General features: G+C 35.9%; 1 protein-coding gene across 19 annotated transcripts in view; it reads right to left on the bottom strand.

Annotated features, from left to right (window-relative positions):
• Window positions 1-26,381, bottom strand: part of ZBTB20 (zinc finger and BTB domain containing 20) — a 553,524-nt gene that overhangs the window by 148,507 nt on the left and 378,636 nt on the right. For all 19 annotated transcript variants that reach the window (XM_039327284.1, XM_039327286.1, XM_039327278.1 and 16 more), the window contains one exon: window positions 2,010-2,078. The gene's annotated coding sequence lies outside the window, so the exon portion shown is untranslated. The remainder of the gene's footprint in view (window positions 1-2,009; window positions 2,079-26,381) is intronic.

The following is a 26,381-nucleotide window of genomic DNA, read 5'->3' on the forward strand; positions in this document are numbered from 1 at the left end:
AAGTACATGAAGCATTTCATCATTCTGGTCTTTTGTTACAGGACTATTACTTAGGGGATGTGGTGCCACTTAATTGCTGCTTTTTAGTGAATATTAAACCTACAAAAAAGTCCTCTACAAACAAACAAATCTCTTAAAATAGATGATGGCATCCTTCCTGTCATTTGTTGATTCCAAGCCTTGTTTAAAAAGATAAAATCCTTGAAATGAGCTATTTTTTCTAGTGACTACAAGGTCAAGACTATGCTGTTTTCTAAAAAAAAAAAAAAAAAAAACATTATGAAAATAGTTTGCCTGTCTTTTTTTTTTTTTTTTTTTTAGTTTCCAAATCTAGCATACAGATTTGGTATTCCCTGATTGCCTTGGGAAAGCAGCATCAAATAGAAGGGCCTACAGGAATAATGAAATTTGCTAAGATAGCTGACAAGCTTTTGGAACGATTAGTAGCATTTAAGGAGGCTTATCTGTCTAAATTGCCTGTTTGTGTGTTGACCATACAGTCTGAAAAGAAGGTGCTTATAATTTCAACTGACTCCTTGATCAAGAAACTAGCTAGTTGACAGAGGTTTTAGACAGATGGATTAGTGTAAATGTTACAGAAATTATGAGGTATCTAGATAAACTACTAGATTGCAATCAGGAGGAAGTAATAAATGTGATAAATGCTGATACCAATCATGGTGGCAAATAAAAACTTGATCAAACCTAGAAGCTATTTTTCTTGGTAACAGATTACAGTCAGGCAATTCTCAGAAAGGTTACCTATTCTCTGTAGAGAGCTAGCCAGACTGACAGAACTCATTATGAAGTCAATGGTTGAGATGATAGTTAAGTAGAGTTCGATTTCTTTTTAGGCACTGGAGAACATTTTGGTATAACACAAACTCTGAATGAGAGAATTGGCCTTGAACCAAAATGGAAACACGGTGTCTAATTAAAAATGAGTATTTAAACTGACATCTGGGAAAGAACTGATAGGTACTAGGCAGCATCTGATTTCAAAGGGTGTAAATATTTCAGAGATACTATGTGGGATAGGATGATATTTGTTCATGGATAGCCAAGCCATTCAGGAGAGAAGAGTGCAACAATAATGCCATAAACAGGGTCGGGATAATAGTAAGCTGAGAAACAAAATACAAACTTGATAGGCCTTGGTTTAGTCCAGCAGTGATGTTTATATGTTCATCTAAGTACTAATTTGTCCTACCTTTCTTAACTTCCAAGCATTGGCCCAATATGGTTGCTGGTCTACCCTTTAAAAAGCCTATGTATGTGTCATCAGATTTTATGAAAGCAATTTACATAAATTACCTGAATATATTACAAAGAACCATTTTTAAAGTATCCTAAATCTCCCCCCAAAGAATTTTTCTATTTATTTCTAGGTGCTAGTGTTATATGAGAGAGAACTTCTGTGTCCTTTTCCCATACTTTACATAATTTAAAAAATTTCAAAATACCTAAGCCTTAAGGCCTGCTGCTCATTAGGACAAAACAAAGTAACAATACTATCTATTGTCAATCTACTTTCTCATCAAGCAATAGAAATGTATTAGATTAAGTAATTAACATATTAGAAGCAAAGACTGGATCAATACATAAGTTTAAAAATGTATATCTATTCTCCATTTATGGACCTTTTCGTATTCAGGAAAAGGGGATATAATAAAATCATTATCAGCTCAAGAAAAGCTGGATCTGCTACAATAGATATTATAAAATGCACAGTTTTTCAGAAGCACTTTATATTTTAAAATACATAAACTAAATAGTCAAAAAAATAGTCAAGGAAAACAAACAGTTAAAAAGCAATTTGTAGCATATTTTTGACCAAGAATTTAAGAAATCCAAAGTTACTAAGGTTAATTGTTTTATAGTTTCCAAAGGATGATTCCTGGATCATAGAGACAAGGCTTACTGAGTAACCAAAGATAACTCACAATTTTCAAAATAGAGATGATAGGAAATGGACTTGGGTTTTTTTTCTTACTACATACATGACTTACCTTATAGGCAGATGAAAATCCCTGGTGTTTGCTTCTAAGTAGTTCAGAAATGTTTGCTGTTTTCTTGAACTGAAAAAATTAAAAAAAAACTGTGATGAACAGGCATATTTAGTAGAAGTCACTTGTCAAAATGATGGAACAGAAAAAGCTTTTATAGAACCTGCTCATGACAAAAAAATTTTTTAACATAATATATAAAAGTGCAAAGTGGCTTTTGTCATTGCTCAAGGGGAAAAAAGCACTATGATTAATTTAGATACTAAGTGTAAGACACTTTAGACCAGTGTTTCTCAACCTTGGCAACTTGAAGATGTGTGGACTTCAACTCCCAGAATTCTCCAGCCAGCGCATGAAGACAATCTTCTTGGGATAGTTCATAAAAATATATTTTTGTCCAGATAAATGGAATCTGGCAAATTCCAACTCTTACTATATTCTTAATAAAATGCCCACCAATTCTGAAATCTGCCATTCCTACAGGGTTTTTATTTTAAGATCTACAGTAACTGCAAAGATACATGTGACCAGAAATGAAAATACCTCTAATTATGCTATCTTTTAACTTTATCTTATTTGTTACTTCCTTCAAATTTAGTTGTGAAAGATTATTTTGTTTTAAAGCTTACACTAAAGATATTGTACATATAAATCAGTGTTTCTCAACATTGACAATTTTAAGGCATATGGACTTCAACTCCCAGAATTCCATAGCCAGCAATGCTGGCTGTGGAATTCTGGAAGTTGAAGTCCACATGCCTTAAAATTGTCAAGGTTGAGAAACACTGATATAAATAATCCTATGTTTCTTCAAATCAGAACTCTGCTGATTATTTGGTGATAATTCTTCTCTGGTTTCACTGCTATGTTCCCCACAAAAAATATTAAAACAAACTGTAGGTTATAAATACAGATTTTACCTTTTAGTACCTTCTATCAGAGAGTAGTAACTAAGCATGATAATGAGTTGATGTGTGGACAAGACCTTGAGAAACAGGGGAAGAGATGTTGCCTAAGGAATGGTCAAATAAGAGAAGGCATAGTTGGCAGCTGCATTAAAAGGTAGAGAAAAAGGCTCAGAAGAAACCTTTCCTACCTTTTCAGATTTGTACTTTCAGACTTGCAAGATTCTGTTAATGTAGCCTTACAATAAAATAGAATTAACTCATCTGGTCTTATTTCCTTCCTGGTTTACCTGTGAAGGCTGACATCAATCATGCAAGCCTGTCTACTTTACAGTCTGAGAAGTTAGAAAAGATCCCTATGGCACCTCTTTCTCCACCATTATGCAGCTGCAGGCTTTGTCCTCTCTTTTCTAACAGTCCTCAAGTGACCATCTCTTTGACCCATTTCTCAAAAAAGTTTTTCACATGCTATTACATATAATAATCCAGATATAGAAAGAACACTATCAACATATAAGTGATATGTAGTCATGATGGATCTCAAAGCAAGATTATAAAAGTGCCTCAGACAATCATTTGGTTTAAATTAAGGAGTAGGTAAAGCCAGAGGCAGAAACAATGCCTTAAATTAAAACCAATCTAGATGAAATGTTAATATATATTGCTAGTCCATGTATGATAAGACATATGCCAGGAATCCCCAACCCTTCTGCTGCAGGGGGGGAGGATGGTTCTATGTGAGTGGTGGCCATGCACACGCACATGCACAGCTCTATTTGTGCAAGCGGCGGGTATGCCTGCCCACCACTCACTAAGGGGAGCTTCATGCACGAGTGCAAGTACAGTACATGCCACTCATGTGAGGGGAACTGCGCACGAATGTGCACTCACCCAATGTTTTCTGCAGCCCGGTTCTGAACTGGCCATAGCCTGGTAGTGGGCCACAGCCCAGTGATTGGGAACCCCTGTCATACGCTAAATAAAAAATAATGCTTTAAAATAAATAGAAATAAATACAATCTAGACAAAACTAGTCTATAATGTCCATTCATTAATTGAAATAGGAATGGCTTCCATGCAACACTGAAATGGTAGCTAACAGTTAAATCTGAAAAAAAACATGCATATCTTTCATTTGGGGATTATTCTAATTTCTGATACTAATTATTATTTTTTAAAAAATATGACATAGGCGCAAATATATGGCACATTTTTTATGCCTGGTTTTGATAAGTTAATACAGCTTTGATATCTGGTCTCCTATTAAGCTAGGCATTGGACCCATCCCTTATAGAAGTGGCTAGTAAGTTACTTGATATGACAAACTTGGTAGGTAGTGTTTATGGAAAATACTTCTACTTAGTTGTATACAAACCTTCCTTCTGTTTCAATTATCATGTGTCCCAATAACATCTTGGAAGGAAAATAATGAAGACACAAATTTACTTTCCACCAGTTGAACTGTATTGTTTTTGTCAACGTATACAGAACAGTCCCCCTACATTCAGCTTTATGTTGCGAAAGGAATATGTTTTCTGTATTGTGAATATATGCTTCAATAAACTTAATGAACTAATGTTAAACACAATCTGTGTCAATAAAACAAATAAAGGGATTTTTTTTAATATGGAACATGTACAGTATAGTACCTGTGAAGCAATGCTGGACTGTGGAGTATTTTGGGTGATTTTTCTCTTATTTGTTTTGTTTTGCAGCCATTTTGGATTTTATCCTTGCTGTCCCATAATTGTCCCTATCTTTTTCAAACCCCTGTGGCAAGCTAGTTTCTTCTGTCCTTTTCTCAATCTAGTGCTTTTCCGAAATAGAGGATTACAATTCATATCATTCCAGCAATTACAGGAACGGGACATATTAGTTGCTAAGAACAGAGTTCTATCCCAACACATCTGAGCATCGCAAGATTTAAAAGTCATGTTTCCTTGGCAAGTTATCTCAATATGTCCCTTATTTTAAGAAGTCATATCATACTCAGCCTGGCGTGATTTAGCATATATCTCGCATATCTCCTAATAAGGGAAAGAATTCTGAGGCTGCTAAAAGTACACAATATAGCCCCAAATGCTGTCACCCCAATTCCCCTTTCTGAAGAGACAGAAATTACATACTCTAAATTAATTTATCTTAGGTAAACAGTAAGAGCCATGTTATAAACAGTATTGACTTCACTTCAACTTGTTAAACTTTTTCATCCTCATACTTTATAAACAGAAGTAGGGAAAAATTAATGTATGTACATAACAGCAAATGTTCTCTCACTATTTTACTTTTTTAAAAGCACTGTTTTTATCTTATATAAACAGTGGTGATGGAATTATAAACACCATTATTCCACCTCCATGTTAATGCTCTTATTATCTTGCATAAACAGAAGTGAAAGCATATGTACATGACACTAATCAATCCTTTTCTTACACAAAAACCTAGATTCTTTTTATCTTTCATAAACAGTAGGGGAAGATTTACTGAATGAAAAACGCAGAGTTTTATATATGGGCAGGAGAGAGAAGAGGGAGAAAATATCAGCACCCTGGATACATATTCTAACAAATGCATCTCTGTGTTTATGTTAGTCACCAATAATGCTTTCCACAGGATGTTGTGGAAAATATTTTCTATTTTTTTCTGTTGCTAAGGCTCAGAATACAAAAGATCTAGAACTTACAGATCCTTTTAAAATCAAAATCAATTTAATAGTGGGGCCCTAATTCACAAATGTTTTTCTGGGATAGCTTTTTCACAAGACATTTAAATAGGATGACTGCCTTTGCAATCTCAGCAGTATTCAATTTAAGCTGGCCAAATAAGTATATCCTGATAAAAAAGCAAACTTGTATACATAATTTTTTGCTGTTGAAATCAATTCACCAGAATGTTATTCCTCCAAATGATTTTTCGTGGATCACATGGCAACTATAAAGTTATGTGATTATTAGATGCTGTAAAATATCTTGGAAACTCTAGATTTTAACATAGGCATTCCTGTGTATTAGAACTGCATTTCTGTTGTTGCTGAAATTAATATCTTTATACTACTTATAAAATCATAGTAAGTACTATTATGCAGATGAAAATGGCCACAAAGTTGACACAATTCTTATCACTATTACTATGACTGGGTCATTCTGTGATTTTTTTTCTAGAAACGACACATTCTGTATATCTATTCAGTATTAGGCTGGAGGACAGGGATTCAAACATTAAGTTTTGTGACTGGTCATGGCACTATTACAAACAGGTTATTAATAGGTGCCCACCTGCATAAAATTTGAATGTGTGCAGTGATCAAAAGATTGAAGACCTGTATGAGTTGCTTGCATGAGGATTGGTTTGCTGGAGAATTTTTTTTTCTAATCTATTTTTTCCCGATGTATCTATTGCAATCATTTGAAGATATAGTTTTGTTTATAAACAAAACATGAAGATAATGACATCTCTTTAGATTGCATAATTTTTTCTAGTTAAAGTTTTCTTATATTTCATTACCAACATTAAATTCACTGTAATTACATGCAGTTCCTATTGTACATATGCTACCTTTGTAAAAAAGATAAACAGTAAATTTAATTTATCTTGTAAAAAAGATAAACAGTAAATGTTTAAATTTTATTTTTTTGGATTTCCTATTGATTGGTTAATTACAATGGACTTCTGATTCCAAAACATTTGATCCTGACATTTGCAATTCCTAATTCTTCCATTTGGACAATATCGCAGCTAACTTGATTCTATAGAGACTTCCAAATCCAAGACATCTGGATTTAACCTTGTATTAACTAAGTGTATTATTACACATAAATTAGCTTAATCTGAGTGTAAAAACACAGCATGTCTCAACTATTGGTATGATCTTCTATAAGTCCTTTTTTCCTTCTTTTTCTTAATTAAAGTGAAATTTCAGAACTCAAACAGTTATAGTTTTGGAGCAACAAGGTAAACACCTACACCAACATATACAGGCAGATGGACTCAAAGACTCTAATTCTTCTGTAAACTGCAATTAGAGAATTTTCTAGTGCCTCATCACTGTACAGCTGGAATACAAATCACTCAAAAATTTTAACATGTTAAACTGAAATATGCAATATTACTGAAAAATGTTGCTTTGGGGGGAAAAAAGGAAAGAAATTTGAGCTCTATTTTTCAAGCAAAGGAACCTTTATCTCAACAGCTTATAAATTCAGTGCCATAATGCACTGTAAGAAAAAGGATTCCCGAAATCACGAGGACAGTGCATTATCAGATTAATATTAATCTCTAGAGTGCTAGATTAATTTCCTGTCCATGTTAATGTCTTTTTGATTAGGATGGAAAATAATAGAAAAAAATCAATTGCAAAAAGTAGAAAAGATTTAAAATACTAACAACTTTTAGAGCTTTTAGCCCAATAGATGTAATTAAATGTTAAAAGCTAGATCAGTGCCATATTATCAATTATTTCGTGCTGTAGATGTTGTATAAAAGTCACAGAAATCTGGACAAAATTTTACGTGATACATGACATATTTGCTTCCCATCAATGGAAATAATTTTTAGTTTGCAGCAATGAAAATAAACAATCAGAGTGTGCTTTGCAGATATAAGAGAAATTGATCATGTTTGTAGAACTAGAAATACACACACACACACAAAGTTAGTAGAAATGCTTTTTGAAATAGTGAATGCTCCAACACTGGAAGTTTTTAAGAAGAGACTGGACAACCATTTGTCTGAAATAGTATAGGGTTTCATGCCTGAGCCGCGGGTTGGACTAGAAGATCTCCAAGGTCCCTTCCAACTCTATTATTATTATTATTATTATTATTATTATTATTATTATTAGGCACACTAGGTCAGTATCAATACAGTTATTCGAAATAGTTATAAAGGTTGCAGTTAGTTAAAATGTATGCTTTTATATACATCTGACGTTAGCGAATAATCCCTCTGGAAGGATTATTAACTTAATGTGAAGTTATGTTGAGGAAGCACTTTACTACCTATTAATTATTCTGCCTATTTCTTGAACAGACTTGGTTAAAAACTAACACTATAATCAAATAATAAAGGATCCCAGAGTGCATGACTAAAACTTTGAGCCATCTAAAATACCCAGTGGAATAACAAATACAGTCAAATATTTTTCCTGTAAAAATAAAATGAAAAAACCATATGGCTGCTTATATTACTTGAAACAAACACAGTTAACAAACACAAAATAATAAAATCACAAGATTAAAATGCTAATGTATCACCAGTATCATAACATTATTCTCTCAAGAAAAAAACAAATGCTGGGGTCATCTCCCATCTTGCCCGAATGCCTGAAAGAAGGCCCAGGTCTTGAAGGGAGGCTGTTGCACTGGGTAGAAGCAATTATAGGAAATGTTTGTTTCCTAGATCCTACCACAACAACTGATAAAGGGCATGCCTCACAAGAGATGGCCCTGCAAATAAACTGGCCCTGTGCTATACAGGCCTTTAAAGGTGATAGCCAGCATCTTGAATTCTACTTGTAAAGAAATTGGGAGATATGCCAGCATCAATATAACATGGGCAAAGTAGGAGACATTTCAAATTGCATGCATCATTGCATTCTCAATCAGTTAAAGTTTCTACTGGTTTTCAATAGCAACTCTGTCTATAGTGAGTTCATTGCAGTAGTCCAAAGGAGATGTTTCTATAGCATGAAGGACCATGACCAAGGTCTCCTAGTCCAGGAATGGGTACAATTGATGCACAAGATAAATTTGTGCAAAGAGTCCTAGCCATAGCTGCCACCTACTCCTTGGCTAGGAGTCACAAGTCCAGCAGAACCATCAAACTGCACCAACTCTGTTGCTGTCAGGAGTTAATATGACAATTTTGCAGATGCAGGGAAGAGAACCCAGAGGCATTCAACATAAGAGGAACATCTCTGCTCCCTCAATACTGGCTGGCATAGACTAAAGAGAAAAGAAAACCACCAAAGAATTGGGCACATTAATCATGATACCATGATTAATGGCATCAGAAGCTGCCAAATATATACCATCCCATCCCATATCCTCCAAAGGTCATCTATAAACAAAGACAATGCCATCACAGTACTGTAATCCAGACTGAACTCCCTGAAAAAAGGGAAGGTTCAAGACAATACAAAAGTTATCCAATGATGTTCTCTTAAAAAGGAAGGAAACCAATTGGTCTTTTACAACAAACAGAAAACTCCTTCCGCAAAGAGACATTAACATTCAAAGACAAAGCAAATTAAGGAAATGTTTTGATTATCTGTTCCTATCCTGTGGACTGCACTCACTTTTTCTTTGGGATAGCATTGTGAGTGCACATCTTTCCCTGATTAAAGTTCTGAATTATCAGAATATGTAAACAAGAATTGCGATTATTGTGCAAATAAAACTTTTCATTACATATTATTTTGTTTTTAATGAGCTACTGGAATGGCAAACTAAACCCAAATGTTCAACAGCTAGCTTAATTCCAGCTGTGTCACTGTCTGCCAAGCTGAGAAAGATGATGGAAGAGGATACTTCTAATTTGTTAAAAGAGATCCTGGCTCAGGTAAAAGATCTGGCAGAGCTTAAATGTGATTTAAAACAAATGCAAGAAAAAATGACTTGCTATGAGGATTGATTGGTTGCCCACTCAAGCCAGTCATAATATTTTGAATAAACGAATTACTTACTTAGAGTCATACTTACGTGCGAAAAAACTATGTGTGATTGGCATTGAAAACTTTCCAAGTCAATCAAACCTTGCTGAATTTATGGAGAATTTTTTTTAGAAAGCTTTTCCCTGTAGGACCAGATTTTCCAGTCAAGATTGATCATGTGATTAAAATTCATTTAATGAAAAGGCACTAGTTCCAATTCCATTTTTGGAATTCAAGTGTTCTCCACAAGAGATGAAATTGAACTGGGATTCTAGCTGAAGCAAGTTACCAATTTATCTTGATTTTACTAAAGAAGTCTCTGAAAAGAGAAGACTTTTCATAAAAGCAAGGTGTCTTACCAGATCAATATGGCTTCAAACTTTCATACATTTTGATTCACAGATTTGAAATCTTTCCAATACAGAGGCCTTTATCCTATGTTTGAAATATGGTAATGAACATGCCTGATTGTGCTTCATTCCTTGAAGTCTGTTTGAATTTGACTGCCCAAGGGTGCACAGAAAAGACTTATTTTTTAAGACTCTACATTTCTTTTCCTTTTTTTGTATTCCTCCTTGTTTTTATTATGGTTAACTTCATGATAAAAACTCTGGGCATATTGCCAACTCTAACATTTATATTTATACATAGTATATTTGTTTCAATTAGTAAGTCTGAAGCTATTCTGTATTTTTTCACTTAATAAGCAAAGAGACAAAGTCATAGTGCTATCCCGCTTAGGAAGTGAAATATTTCTTTTCTTAAAAATATATTACGGTTTGTTACACAGTCAGCCAGATGTTTAAATTGGATCTGGCATTTTTATCCTATCAAGTCCTTCTCAAGATGATGTTGTTTGATGATGTTAAAGGCATCCTCACAGGATATAAGCTGTTCCAAATAAAGTTGCCTTTTGCAATTGACTGATGGTGATTTTGTCAAAGCCAATGGTGTTCAAGTGGTGCTCCAGATATTTTAGCATTCCACTCAAGGCACCTATTGCTATTGGTGCTATCTCTGTTTTCTTTTGCCACAGTAGTTCTATTTCTATTTGCAGGTCTTTACATGTTCTTTACTTTTCTTCAGTTCGTTCTCTTCTATTCAGCTGTTTCCAGATACTGCAAAATCCACTATCCAGACATTTTTGTCTGTCTTATTCACAATTGTTAATCTGGAGTGTTATGTGACAGGCACTCATCTGCTTGAATTCTGAAGTCCCAAAGGATTTTGTCTATTTTGTGGTCCCAGCAGTTTTTGGTTTGTAGGCAAATGATATTTCTTGCAAATCTTCTAATGTGCTATTGTTATCACTTTGACATGCTCTTATTTGTAGCCAGTCTATGTAATATTCTTGCAGCAGCTAACTTTGTTGTCTACTGTTTCTTCAGCTTATTTGCAGAGGCAGTATTTGCTGTCTATTGCTGTCTTCTCAATTCTGGCTTTGTATGTATTTGGTCTTATGAAGAAAAGCATACAACTTAACTTCTCTGTTTCTTTCTTTTTTATAAATATTTTATTAATTTTCTAGTTTTACAGTCAAATACTTAATAGGCAATGTGTTGTCTGGGTCCACTAGCAATTCAGTGGTATATATTAGCTTCTTCAGTCTAGATCCAATATTACACCATCAAATGTTTTCTCTCTTCTTCTGGTAGTACCTGTTTTCCTACGCTAGGCAAATACAATTCTTATTGGTATTACTAAATATACAATTTAATATCAACATCCTTGTTACATTTTTCTCATAATATCAATAATGTCAGTTTTAGATAACTTTTTAACTAAAACATATCTTAATTGCATTTGCACTTAATATCCATATGTTCAATCAGTATTTTGTTTTCGCTTTTAAAAAATTTTTGATTTCCTATCAGTGTTCAAAATGTCTCTATTGTTTATAATTCAAAGTAAGTTATATTTGGGTAACTAAAAGCTTCCCTTATTCAAACTTCTTAGCATTTTCCTGTTTCCCTTCTCATACCAAAATCTAATATTCTAATTACAAATCTTATATTTCTAGTTATGATAATACTTCTATTTCTAGCAATTATCTATTCTCCACCATATTCAAACATCTAGTTAATAATATAATATCCCATCTAATGGATCAAAACCTCTATTTTCTTCAGTCTTGCTCTAGCTTTTTTCCTTTGCCAACTAACTTTCCAAGTCAATGCATTGGAATCATCAAGTAAGAAATACCATTTGATTAAAGTATTTTTAGAAGAATGAACCCTTTGATACTCATTAAACAGCTTCCCTCCTTCTCCAATTCCCCACAGTTCTCCTAACAGCTCTATCTTTCATTCAATCAGTTTTTCTTCCTTTTCCTAAAATGTGTTCTGAATTCTTGATTGGTGAGATGTTTTTTTCATTTCTAATATTATTGCTTCATCTTCTAGTTCTTCAGTTGTCTGAATCTGTTGGTTAGTTCCTTCCTTTAGGTCCTACATTTTTGGATCTGCTTCCTCTAGTTTTCCTTCTATTTTCTAGGTTGCTAGTTCCTTCTTTATAGTCATGTTCTGGTTTGTAAATTTAGATTAGAAAATTATTCATTTATCTCCTTTGTGCTATTTCTAATCTCATCATGAGCTAAAGCAATAGTCTCTTGTATTGATTTCAAAATGGAGAGAATTTCTTTTTGATCTTCATCCATATTTTCTTGGTGGTATATCAAACTGAAAACTTTGGGATAGGTTTTAGAGATGTTTTTTTTTACCATTTGAAGCTGAGTATAGGACATCCATTTCATTTTTTGTAAGTGGTCTTTATAATAAAAATTGTTCATCAATCAAATATTTGTAATCCAAAATATTCCATTATCTCAAGCAATGATGTGTGTTTCTCCTGCAGGGAAATAGTTCCATAACACAGCTCTGAAAGTTAATATTTATATCCGTAGTTCAGGTAGGCCAGTTTCAAGTAGTTCATTGTCTCTGCCATACCGATAAGCAGCCCAAAAGTTTTTTTTCCCTTTCCCCAGCTGCAGTTTTCAAAAGTGAAAGTTTCCAAGGTCAGCAAAAGTCTTATCTAAATCTGGGCTTTAGCCAAGTTTCCTTTAGGCATAACAAATTGTAGTGTTATAACTCGCCACTAGATGTCATTAGCACCGTTTTCCAGCTTTTTTAATCTGAATTTATATTATAAGCTTTTCAAATATTTTTTTTTTAAATCTCAAAAGCACTTTTAGTCCCCAAATTTCAAAGCCATATATGTGTATTAATTCCAAATTAATTTTGTAATTTTCTCTGTTTCCCTCAAGTAATTAGTTCACCACTTTTCTTTTCCTGAGGGAATAAGGTGGAAATTCCCCTTCCCTCTCTCATTGGGGAGGATGCTTTGGGCAATTTTTTCAGGAAGAAGTCTTAAAGTCATAAAGAGAGGATAGAATCTCATCCAGTTTCATTCACGTTGCTGAAAGATTGCTTGTTAGTGCTTATTGTCTTCCGTTGTCAGCAGCTTCTGATTGGCTATATGAATGTAGCCAATCTTTCACCCACCGGTTTGGAGGGTTTCCTCAGATCCCTGCCATCCTCCCGCAATCAATGAGGGTCCCTTCCTTGCTTGTCACCCCTACAGAGCAACTTTCAACCCTTTCCAGGGTCCCCAGCAGGTCAAAATTGAACGTGAAAGACTGAGCCCTGTTTTCCTGCACCCGTTCCACTGTGATATCACACTGAAAGCCTCCTGTTTCTTTCTTAAACTTTTTCTGCTGGTGGTCATTGCCAGGTCTTGTTGTTATCTGTCTTGCCTATTTTTAAAAATGTAGTAGGCATGTATTACTTTGCCTTGCCATGTCTCTTTTCTATTCTTTATTTGATCTTGTAGGCCAGTTTGGTCTCTCCACGATTCACTAAGCTCTCGTGGTATAGTACGTACCTCCAGTGCTTCTTCTTCACTGTCCAGATATTCTTCTAATATCCCTTTTATAACATAAACTGTGTAGTACACTTATATTACACTCCCGTCTATGTTACTTGGTAAGTAGAGTGAGTTTTATTTGTAGATAATAGACTTTCTTTCAATATATCTTGGTGCTCAACTGCTTTAAAACTCATTGAATTTGGTATTCAATGTATTTTTACATGAAAGTTTTATTCCAGTATTCATCGTTTGTTTGGTATTCAATGCACAAGCTAGAACTTTTCTGTGTGGTTGTCCTGTTACTCATTATATTATTCCTTATGGGAAAAATTGTTTGGTACTCATTATTTTTGGTACTCATTACACCTCCCAGAACCAATTAACAATGAATACTGAGGTACCACTATATAAAGAGGTTTTTTTCAAATATCAGTAGATGGGAGTCATTAAACCTTACCCTATGGAGAAAGATGAAAGCTTTCAAAATGACTACTACAACCAGATTAATTTATGTTCTGAGAGCAATTCCAATCCATGTACCTGGAAAATATTTTCAGAAAATAAATGTATTGTTTAATGTTTTATTGAGTTTCCAAGAATATTTTTTACAGATACCAGTGATGGAGGTTTCAGTTTTCTGAATCTGGAGCTATAACATCATGCTTACACTAATATGGCCAGGTATTAAGTGCTGAAGCCAACAATTGGTACTAATTTTCCAATTTAGACAATCTTGGAGTATATACATATAGCCTTCTTGGCAGGATGGGTAGTATTAGGATCTAAATATTCTAAAACTCTTGTATCTCTGGAAATTGTGTCAGTCAAAAACTTATAATTTTCTATATAATTTCTAACTGAAAAAAAAAATTCCATGTTAAATAGATCTTATGGGGAAACCCAACTTTAAACATTGGGGAAAAGATGGAGATTTGGAAAAATTAGATGGAAGCTGAGATATTGATTTTGGACCAATTGATAGATGATAAAAATGATTTTAATAGATACTGTGTTATCATCTATCAGATGTAATCCAATGGCAATATTAACAGCTACAACATTGTTTGTACCAGCAGCCTTTTCACTTCTAAGACATCTGAGATACCAGAAAAAGTGGTTAAATCTTTTAAAAGTAAACAATTCCAAAAGCATTAGTTTTTATAGATATTTATTATCAATAAATCAATTTGATGTGCAGATACTAAAAAATGTTGTCCGTTTGGCGCTGCTGTGCTGTTTCTGCGCTTTGCTTTTTTCTGCGCACATGCAGGTCTTGTTGATGTCATTCGTTGAGCATACTCGGGTATCTGACTTAGGGGCTTTTGGCTGGTGTGTTCTTACCTTTGCTCTTTCATTGGGGGGTGTTATTGTACTCCCTGGGTGTCCTGAGGAATCCGGGGGACCTCCTGCTGTGTTGGATTCCGCTCCCCTGTTTAACAGCTCTCGTGCTCTTTTTGACTGTGTACATACACCCTGGGGGCGTGTTGACAGCCCCACAGTAAAAACACGATTGCGACCGAAGGGAGAGGATAACCCGGAATGCCGCATACAATGCGAGGATCGCAACAACATACATACAACAAATGCCAAAAAAAGGGGAGAGGAATGAACGGTCACTCCAGCAACCAACCCTGCGGGCAATAATAATAATAATAGTAAAGTTGGAAGGGACCTTGGAGGTCATCTAGTCCAACCCCCTGCTCGGGCAGGAAACCCTACACCATTTCGGACAAATGGCTGTCCAGTCTCTTCTTAAAAACTTCCAGTGTTGGAGCATTTACTGCTTCTGGAGGCAGGCTGTTCCACTGATTAATTGTTCTCACTGTCAGGAAGTTTCTCCTTAGTTCTAGGTTGCTTCTCTCCTTGATTAGTTTCCACCCGTTGCTTCTTGTCCTGCCTTCAGGTGCTTTGGAGAATAGCTTAATTCCCTCTTCTTTATGGCAGCCCCTGAGATATTGGAATACTGCTATCATGTCCCCCCTTGTCCTTCTCTTCGTTAAACTAGACATACACAATTCTAGCAACCATTCCTTATATGTTTTAGCCTCCAGTCCCCTAATCATCTTTGTTGCTCTTCTCTGTACTCTTTCTAGAGTCTCAACATCTTTTTTACATCGTGGTGACCAAAACTGGATGCAGTATTCCAAGTGTGGCCTTACCAAGGCATTAAAGAGTGGTATTAATACTTCACGTGATCTTGATTCTATCCCTCTGTTAATGCAGCCTAGCACTGTGTTGGCCTTTTTGGCAGCTGCAGCACAATCACAGAGACACGAGAAGGACGTCTAAAAAAAGGGGAAGGAAGAAAGAACGACAAGCCCAGGACCCGATAAGGTGGAGATGAGTGATAGCAACAGGGGGGCAGGATCAAATACACAAAATGAAATGAACACCAAAGAGGAAGAAGAGGGGGTAGGGACCATAAGAGGTGATATAGGTGCAGGATATGGCTATGGAGACATGAGAAGGATGACAGAAGGAAAAGATGAGGAAAGAACATCAAACCCACAGCCCAACAGGGCGAGAGGAAATGACTGGATACATACGGAGGAAACAAATGGCCAAAAAAGGGGGGGAAGGAATACGTGGGCTTTAGGAGCCTGCGGTGGGGGGATAGATAATAGCATACACATAAATGGGGAGAGTGGAAGAATGGAAGTAAGCAATGGAGCAGCAGCCCCAAATAACATCAAGAAAACAGCCAATACACAGTTTAATCAATTAGGACCATTGAGTGGACCGGTGACATACATATATGTTTTCTGAGGTTTTCGCGGGTGTTTGTATGTAGGTCTTTGGTTATTCGGGTTTTCTTCCATGTCAAATTGGAAGTGTCTTGGCAACGTTTCGATGAAGTCTCATTCGTCATCTTCAGGCTGGTGTTTTCGGCTTCATGCTTCTAGGAGCAATGTGTGATCGTAGCTGTTCTTCCTTTTAACTGCCAGTGGGAGTATGAACTGATTGGATGAGAGCTTGGCTATGTTCTGATTGGATGGAGGTGTGTTCTGATTGGTTAGGAGCTTGGCTGTGCTCTGATTGGATGGGGGGTTGGCTGTGCTCTGATTGGGGAGTGTTCTGTTTGGGTGGGGGCTTTATTGTGCTCAGGTTAATCTGAGTTGCAGGGGGATGAGTGAGATGGTGAGCATTGCTATTGTTTGGCTTTGCGTTCATGGTCGTGCCTCATCTTCATGGTGGGTGTCAGTTTGCTTCATGTATGGATTGGAGGGGTTTAATGTGGCTAATGATGCAGCTGTGGTGTGGCTTCTGGTTTGTGGTTGTGCCTCATCATCGGTGTGGGTTTGGGTTTGCTTTTTGCATGGACATGTGGTGGTGACATCCTATGTGGCTTTCGTGAGTGTGGGTCTGGTGTCATTCTTTGTATTAGGGACTCGTTCGTCAATAAGTATACGAAATCCCATGCACTGCTTGTCCCACCACATATATCGGACAAACCAACAGAAGAATAAGTGCACGCATTGAAGAATATAAGAACTCAGTCAAAAAAGAGGAACCAACTTCTTCCCTGGTCGAACACCTTAAAACCACAGGATATGAAAATGACTTTAAATAGACCAGAACTATCGCCAAAACTGAACACTTTAATAACAGAATAATGAGAGAAGCCATCGAGATAGAAAAATGCCCACACAGAATGAACAAACGAGATGATACCTCCTGCCTATCAACCATTTGGAAACCTGCCCTTATTGACAAACGAGTCCCTAACACAAAGAATGACACAAGACCCACACTCACGAAAGCCACAGAGGATATCACCACCACACGTCCACGCAAAAAGCAAACCCAAACCCACACTGATGATGAGGCACAACCACAAACCAGAAGCCACACCACAGCTGCATCATTAGCCACTTTAAACCCCTCCAATCCATACATGAAGCAAACTGACACCCACCATAAAGATGAGGCACGACCACGAACGCAAAGCCAAACAATAGCAATGCTCACCATCTCACACCCCCCTGCAACTCAGATTAACCTGAGCACAACAAAGCCCCCACCCAAACAGAACACTCCCCCAACCAATCAGAGCACAGCCAACCTCCCATCCAATCAGAGCACAGCCAAGCTCCTAACCAATCAGAACACACCTCCATCCAATCAGAACACAGCCAAGCTCTCATCCAATCAGTTCATACCCCCACTGGCAGTTAAAAGGAAGAAACAGCTACGATCACACATTGCTCCTAGAAGCATGAAGCTGAAAACACCAGCTGAAGATGGCGAATGAGACTTCGTCGAAACGTCACCAAGACACTTCCAATTTGACACGGGAGAAAACCCGAATAACCAAAGATACATACATACAAACATACATACATACAAACACTGAAATGTCTAGTTCTCATAGATTTATTTTTTCAGACTTTCTATAAGAACATGCATGAAAAATTCAGCTAAAATGTTATACTTGCAGAATGTATAAAAAAACCCTCGTAATGAAAATGTTGTCTTAATTACAGCTGCAATAAAAACAGCTTATACATTTGAAGTGTACTCTAGGAAAAAAAGAAACATAATTTCTAGTTATGAAGGAGACAACCATTTGAGAAAATGTCAAATAGGGAAAAATTGGCAATAGTCTATTTAAATAAATATTCTACATTGATTCTGTATATTTAAGGAACATAAAAGCCTTAAGAACTAAGGATTTGTTAATATGCCTTTAAAAAAATCATTAAATTATTTTTAATTTTTCAAAATAAACAGTGTAAACTGTTTATTAAGACAAGTTATTTAGTTTTAGTTTTATTTAGTTCCTAATCATTGCAGCAACCCAAGTGCAGTAGATTACATTTTATTCACTGGATTCCAAATGCTGTCTCCTCTACAAGATAGTTCGGCAAAATGGACCAAGCATTTGAGTCAGAATAATATAACATTAGCTGAGATCACATTTGGACAATTTGTTTATTGCAAGCAGTGCAAAATACAGTCCTTGAGAACTTGGTACATTTTTTTAAAAAAATCCATTTTAGTTCAGTTTATTGTAAACTGCAAATGTTCATGCTTACTGACAAAAGTTCAAAATGTCCTGCCAGGGAATACTGTTGAGATCAGAAACAGAAAACAAATAAAACAAAGCTTCTATTCCTTATATTTTTCCAGATTTTTTTCCACATCTATTCAGTTTAGCTTCATTAAAAACCAATTCACTTAATGAATTAAAAAACTCCATATATAAACTTCAACCAAAATCTTACCATAAACTGATAAACAAATACTTTGATAATAGTGGAGTGTTTAGTTATATATTTCTGGCACTGAATAGCAACATTTCTCCAAAATTTTCAGGATTTGCAGCATTTTTTTAGATTCTCTCTCTCTCTCTCTCTCTCTCTGTCTCTCTCTCTCTCTCTCTCTCTCTCTCTCTCTCTCTCTGTGTGTGTGTGTGTGTGTGTGTCTGTGTCTGTGTGTGTTGTTGATGCATACATACTAGGGAATCTCAATATATGACGTTCTTAACTTTTACTGAACTTTATCTTCAGGATTAAGAATATCACAGAAGATATTTACCTCTATGGTAGGCAGGTATGGACCTTAGATGTGGACCCAAAAGAATTCATACTGATAGTTGACTCAACCAAGTAAATGGTAGCAGCCAAATGCTACTTTAACCTATTCTCCTGACTGCTCTATGCATGGTGACAAACTGAGTGAAATTACACACATTTCTCACTGAAAACTTTTAAAGATTCGGTTACTATAACCTGTATCACTGATTCTCAGCCTAGCAACTTCATCTGGCTGGGAAATTCTGGAAGTAGGTTTCCTGGACTCTCCTGCCATGAAGGGCTAACACCTCAAGTCAACTATAGATAAAATAACCCAAGAACATGTAGAACATTCACATGAAAAATCCAACCTGCCACTTGATAATAGTATAAATATTAATTTTAAAATATTGTTTCAAATATTCATAGTCACAGAAACCATTCATTACACTTGTACTTTAACAGCATTAATGTTCCCTCAGCTTTCTTTCCCAAATCTAACATGTTTTTCCCTTACAGACAGACTATTCTTCATATGATAACCTATCTACAAATTGAGTAAATAGTCTCAGTGCTACAGAAATCTAAATTCTAATATGTGTCTCTACAAACTAAATATAAATATAAATTTTGTTCTTACGCAGACTGAAATTATCAGTGTTTTAGTACCTTTTCCATTGCATTGTTAAGGGTATTATATCTTCAGAATCTGCAGTTTATAAAATGGCTACAATGTTTGATAGAATTTTAACTTTACCTTTAAAGATTGCTTTCATTCTAAAGATTTCATTATGAAATTAAAATAATAGTTCTTGCTTAATGACCATAGTTGGAATTGACAACTTCATCACTAAATGACACAGTAGTTAAATGGGACCTCAGGTAACTATGACAGATTATGAACTCTTTTCAGCTGCAATCAATACGTAAATCATTTGTGGCCATTAAGGAAGACATTACATGACCAAAACTTGTGATTTTAATGCTTCTGTCTCCATTGACTCTGCTTGTGTGATGGCATCATTGGTTGCTGACTTGGAGGAGAAGGAAGACCCAGAACTGGGGCCATCAGACATAGGGACTAGGGTCTCCAGCAATGCCCAGAGAGCCTGGATTGGAAAAGTATGCAGTCCTAGGTCCATCACAAATCGGATGATGTGATCGACCAGATAGTCAGCCACCCACTCAAGAGAAGGGAGGCATGGCTGCTGTCAGTTCACACTGACGATCAGCAACAGGTATATGTCCAATGAGGAACAGCTGCCAACCCGCTTGATCTGTGGACATGTAGAGAGAAAGGAAGCTCAGAGGAGGTCAACAAGGCTGCTAGTAAGGAAGCAGCCTTGCCCCTCCTAATGAGGAATACTAGGTTGTGGATTACTTAATCAAGCATGTCGGAGAGAGTTGTTGGCAAACACAACCATTCAGTTTCCTGTCCATCATCTTCATCTCCGTGCTTCTTGTATCCTTATTCTGTGTTGTGATTCTTGGGTTTGTTGTGTTGGCTGTTCTGGACCTGGACTTGAATCTGGTTTCAGACTTGGACTATTCATTCTGGACACACAGTTTCCTTGTGGGGAGTGTTTGCTAGGGAACTTACTGTTTCAGCTTAATGTGTGTGCTTGGACTTACCCACTAAACTGCTTGTGGGAGGGGGTTGTGATGGAGGATTTTTGGGATATCGCTATAACAAGTAGAGTGGTGCAATAAACATACTCTACTCACACCTATTGCCACGTGTATGACTTAGGTCAGAACAGCTTGTTGGCATCTGGGTGTGAAGCATGCAAATAGACATCATGTGTCCACACAACGATCACAAATGGCTCCAGTTGTGAAATTTCCAAATCTTGATCATGTGATGATGGGGATGCTGCAATGATCATATGTGCAAGGACCAGTCATAAAGTTACTCTTCCAGTGCCACATCTATGAATGGTGACAAAATAGGGTAGTTGTTAAGCTAGGACTACTTGTAAAGGTTCCCTGAAAAGCCCTGTTTGGAAATCCAGCGCCACTTCTCTTTCTTAATAGGAACTAAGAAGGGTTAAATCGCACTGTATTTTATCTTTTCTCTCTTTCACATGCTCATAATATAAACACAGAGTTAAACATGTTTTAAATGTTACAGAATGTAGAATTGTAAAGGGTACCGTTAGTTAATTTAGCATGCTGGAAATCTCAGTTTGGGATCACTGTTTTATTATCAGGATCATTGAATGAGAACAAAAGAAAAAGTTTGTTGTGATTTACTAACCATATTCACAACTTGATGACCAACTACTCTATAGTCCTCAATTGAATTACATTTAAATGGAGAGAAGCATGAGGTGAGGTACCACAAGTTTCTATCGTAGGACCAGTACTGTTCAACATCTTCATAAATGATTTAGATGAGGGGATAGAAGGGGAAAATTTGCAATTGATACCAAGCTGGGGGAAAAGCCAATACTTTAGAAGATAGACTCAAGATATAGAAGGATCTTGACAGACTTGAACACTGAGCCCTATCCAACAAAATGCAATTGAATGATGAGAAAAATAAGACTTAAGCAAGAAAAACCAAATGCACAGATATAGAATAGGTGGCTTACTGAAGGTTTTCAAGAAGAGACTGAACATGGATCAAATACCCAGAATGGTATAAAGTCTCCTGCTTGAGGAGGTGAAGACCTCCTCTGGACTGGAAGACCTCCAAGGTCCCTTCCAACTCTGTTATTCTATGAGTTCTATCTTGGAAGGTCAATATATCATAGTACTGTTCTTTTAAGAACTTGAAGATTTATTATTGAAGATTATAATGTGGAGTTTCTGGATCCCGACTTTGAGATTCACATTAATAATGAATAAGAAATCTCCTTGCTTAACTAGGTCTACTTTAAATATGATTAGATCTGAATTCAGCTGAATTTAGGATTTTGACACTGTATTCTAGTTAATTAGGATACTGATATGACTTTTTTATCATCAGCATTGCTTTGAGAAAAAATGTACCAAATGTACTCTCTTTTTGATGAGATCAAATTAAAAGGCCAGAAGAGCAAGATTAAAAAAAAAATCATTGTTAACAACGTATCTATGTATCTATGCTTTCATTTTCCCTTTGATTTCAGAGTTTAGAGTCTGATCAACAAGTCCAGAATATTACAAAATAATGAAGTTGGAAGTTTTATTTTTGGTCACCGAGTCCATCCTCCTAATTAAAAAAATCTACAATCAATGGTTGTCTGGCCCATTCTAGAATATATCCAATGGAATGATTTGCTGCATTTACAGTTATTCTGCTGCTTTTACTAACATTCAGCTAGATTCTGCCTTCTTGTAACTTACATTCATTATTCTATATAGTGTTCTATTAAATAATAGAAAATAAATCCTGACCTTCTTTTATGTGATATCCTTTCAAGTATTTGAAGAGTACTATCATATTCTGCCTCTGCCCCAGCCTTTACTTTTCAAGGTTAACCATTTTCAGTTCCTTCAATTTCTTCTTTTCATAGAGCTTAGTTTCTAGTCTGTTAATAATTCTCTTTTACTAGCTTGGAATCTGCTTCACTTTAACTTAATCCTTATTAAAGTATGGTGCCCAGAACTACAATATTAGGTAAGAGTTGACTAATGCAAAATAATGCAGAATGACCATTGCATGGTGACACAGTGGTTAGAATGCAGTATTGCAGGTTAATTTTGCCAAGCGTTCAATTCTGACCGGCTCAAGGTTGACTCATCCTTCCAAGGTCAGTAAAATGAGAACCCAGATTTGGGGAGCAATATGTTGACATTGTAAACCACACAGAGAATGCTGTAAAGCACTATGGAGTATATAAGTGCTATTGCTATCCTGCTTTCTATGATTTGGAAATTATAATTCTTTTGATGCAGACTACATTACATTTGTTTTTTTTTATCTAGCCATAGCACAGTATTGTTTCATGTTGTCTTGTCATCAACTATTATTCCAAAAGACTCAAAATGCAAGTCCCCCTTCAGCAATTGAATCTCAATGGGTGACTTTCAGCCAATTATCTTGATTTTCAGATTCATGCTATAATTCAGGCATGTCAAACTGCCGGCCCGTGAGCCGGACGCGTCACACCAAAACCATGCCCACCCCATTGCCGGCAATTGGGAAAAAGTCACGATATGTCGTGCGACATCACATGACGTTGTGAGTTTGACATGCCTGCCCTAGTTGCATCAATGTAATATTCATTGCAAATCATTTTGCTTCTCAAGCAGTAATGCGGTATTATCTACAAACAAAAGTAGATGTGTACTGACATCCCCAACCAACATATCTTTAATGCCACCAGAAAGTATTCCTTAAACTGTTGTTCATAAGCATATTAAACAGTCTGCCATAATCTTCCCATAATCAGCAGACTGTTTGTGAGAACTGCAACGAGACTTTAACTGGGATGACAAACTGTTCCATTTATATTTATACCACCATCTCTTGAGATATATGTCCTAAATCCTTTTTATTTGCCAAATCACCTTTGACAAACTATGATGAACTTGTGATTTAACAACTTTGTAATTTCTTTTGGCTACCTGTTGTATACATAATTGTAGCTTCTGAAGATAAGTGATTTCTGCTGTGTGTTTCAAATACTATCCTATACAGCTACTATTTTCATTTTTGTCTGCTATTCTACCATAGACAGAAATATCCTTGTCCTGCTGGAAAACACTCAGTACTGAGAAGGCCTAGCTTTATGCTGATAACACTAAATATAAAATAATGCCAACAGCTGGTGCTACAAATGGCTTTTAAAAAGGATGTTCATTCACTAAATTCCTCTTGCTACTTTTGACATGAAACACGCAGTCTCTAATTATTCTGATCAAGACGGTGAAATACAAAAACAAACTTTAATTGTGTTTAACAGATATTTAATCAGGATTCACTGAACTACAGATTAAAGCTGAAATTCATAAACCATAATTACCCGATTGTCGCAATCTTTTTGGTCCACATTCTGCTTCCGTCTGGGCGCCTGGCACTTTGCCCTGAATTTCTTTTAGTGTCTTCTCAGCTTCATTGCTGTTCATGTTTTTCCAGCAGAGATTTAGCACAGATCACAAAATATCTGTTCTTGGCAAGTTTAGCATTTTTTTTTTGTAAAAACTTTATCTCTTTTATGTCCAGAAATCCTACATAATGAATATAGCAACTATCTACAATTATAACCCAATAAAATATTGATTTTTTTTTATCTCTGCAACAGTCTGATAATAGATTATTATTTTTTCTTTTTGTCTGTCAAACACACACAAGTACAAGATAGGCTTTACAAAAAAAAAGGCTCAAGTAATGCTGTTTTAGTAAGAGCTCATTGCATCAACAATGTTTGTTATAGTTATTAGATATTTTACTACTCCTGTCCCTTGGCAATAGTGATACAGTGTCCTTCTAGCAGATTATTTTAAACATAAACTACTTTAACTATTAAGCTACTAGTGTCCAGCGTAACTGTAAAGACATTCACAAGACTTAAACTAAATACTTGAGCATACCAAAACCAGATCCTTTACTCTTCTGAATTATTTAAACAGCTGGACTATGAAAATTGTTTTAGAATAAAACACAATGATAAGAGAGTCACCTCTTTTAATATTTTTTACACATGAATTTAGACATTTAACTCAATATTGCAGACTCACAGTGGTTCATAAGGATCTCCAATAAGAATTTCTCACTTTACCCAGTATCTGATTGTTTATTATCTGGAAATGTCGGATTCAACTGGAATCTTCACCTGTAGCACTGAACATGCTTTTCTCTTAATTTCAAGATTAAATTTGAAGAGGTGAAATGTACTGCACCTGCTCAAAACTTGTCCTCCTTACCTGTTCTTCATCAATGAATGAATTCAATTAACTGGACTTAAAAAAGAAATATTAAGTCAGATATCCTGATTCCCAAATTCTTCCACTCCAATTGTTTAAGAATGTGTGTAATAATCTTTTATATTTATTCCTTGTTCTTTCACCAATTAGTTCAGACCAGTGAAATACAATCTTCAGGTGGTCTCCCATCTATATAAAAGAGAACTGTGTCACATGCCTCCATACCATTCACTGACTAGACAGCCAGAATAACTAATATGGTTTTCATGCACTAATACTTTATAATGGAAACAAAGAAGCTTGAAGTGACTCCCTGTCTGAATAGTCTACTTCCATTTCAATGTGGGTTGAGTCCCTTGTACAGATTCTAGGCTCTTAGAGCCGCAAAGCTAACAAGGGGAAAGTAAGTTGGGGAACATGGAGTTTCTTTTTTGCTAGTAATGCATGAAGGGAATTCCTGAGTATCCTGGAATTCCAGTATTCTTGGAATTCTGCTTTATTTAGTTAGATTTAGGACGCTGAAGCCTAATTCTAAAGATTTTTCATGCAGCAATACTTGCACCAGACATTCACTTACTGGAACCAAATCATATCTTAATCACTCATTAGAGGCAATTTATGACACTTTATCAACTTATATCATCTCAATTAGTTAAATTTTAATTTTCCAAATTCACAAAGGTCATAGTCAAACAAGCAACCATCCTATTAACTTTCAAAATGTTTCAACAAAGTTTGCAATTTCAATTTTGTTTTATTGATCTGATTCCAGACCAAATATTTCCTCTGATTAAAACTGATTTCATAAAAGTTATGAAAGCAATAATTCTTTTTAGCAAATTGTTAGTTGTTTTACTGTACATGTACAATAAGATAAAAATATCATAACCATGCAGTGCAGAAGCTTTTTATGCCTCTGTGGAGTTTAGTTATGCATCACTTCACGTACATTTTAACTAACAGAATTGCACAAAGATATTAAACAAACATTAATCGAATTATATCAATAACCTGGTCCTTTTTTTAAAGGCAGTACAAGTGATTAAAGCACCAGGCTAGAAACCAGAAGACTGTGAGTTCTAGTACCACCTAAAGCATGAAACAGCTGGGTGACTTTGGGCCAGTCATCCTCTCTCAGTCCTAGGAAGGAGGCAGTGGCAAACCATTTTCAAAAAGCTTGCCAAGAAAACTTCAGGGACCAATCCAGTCACTAAGCAGGCGTCAACACTGTCAAACAAGCAAAGCTTTGCCTACTTCTTGGGGATAATTCCAATGACTCTCTAAACCATCTTTCTCCAGCTTTCCCAGCTTCTATTCAGTCCAATATACTGAATGTCTTCCTGCTTCTAATAGTTCATGCTAACTATAACTTAATGCCATTATATTATCCTCTGTCAATTACATTTTGCCCCAGCTACAGTGTCCCAATAATCTTTGTTGTTAAGCTAATGTGACATCTGGTTATTGTTTACTGTGGCTAAAGCAGGGGTGTCAAACTGCCGGCCCGCGAGCCAGACGAATCATAGAAAAACCACACCCACCCCATTGCTGGCAATGGCAAAAAAGTCGTGACACATCACAGCATGTC

Source organism: Crotalus tigris, unplaced genomic scaffold (genome assembly GCF_016545835.1).
Source record: "Crotalus tigris isolate CLP2741 ecotype Arizona unplaced genomic scaffold, ASM1654583v1 scf7180000024359.8030256, whole genome shotgun sequence".
NCBI classification, from domain to species: Eukaryota; Metazoa; Chordata; class Lepidosauria; order Squamata; family Viperidae; genus Crotalus; species Crotalus tigris.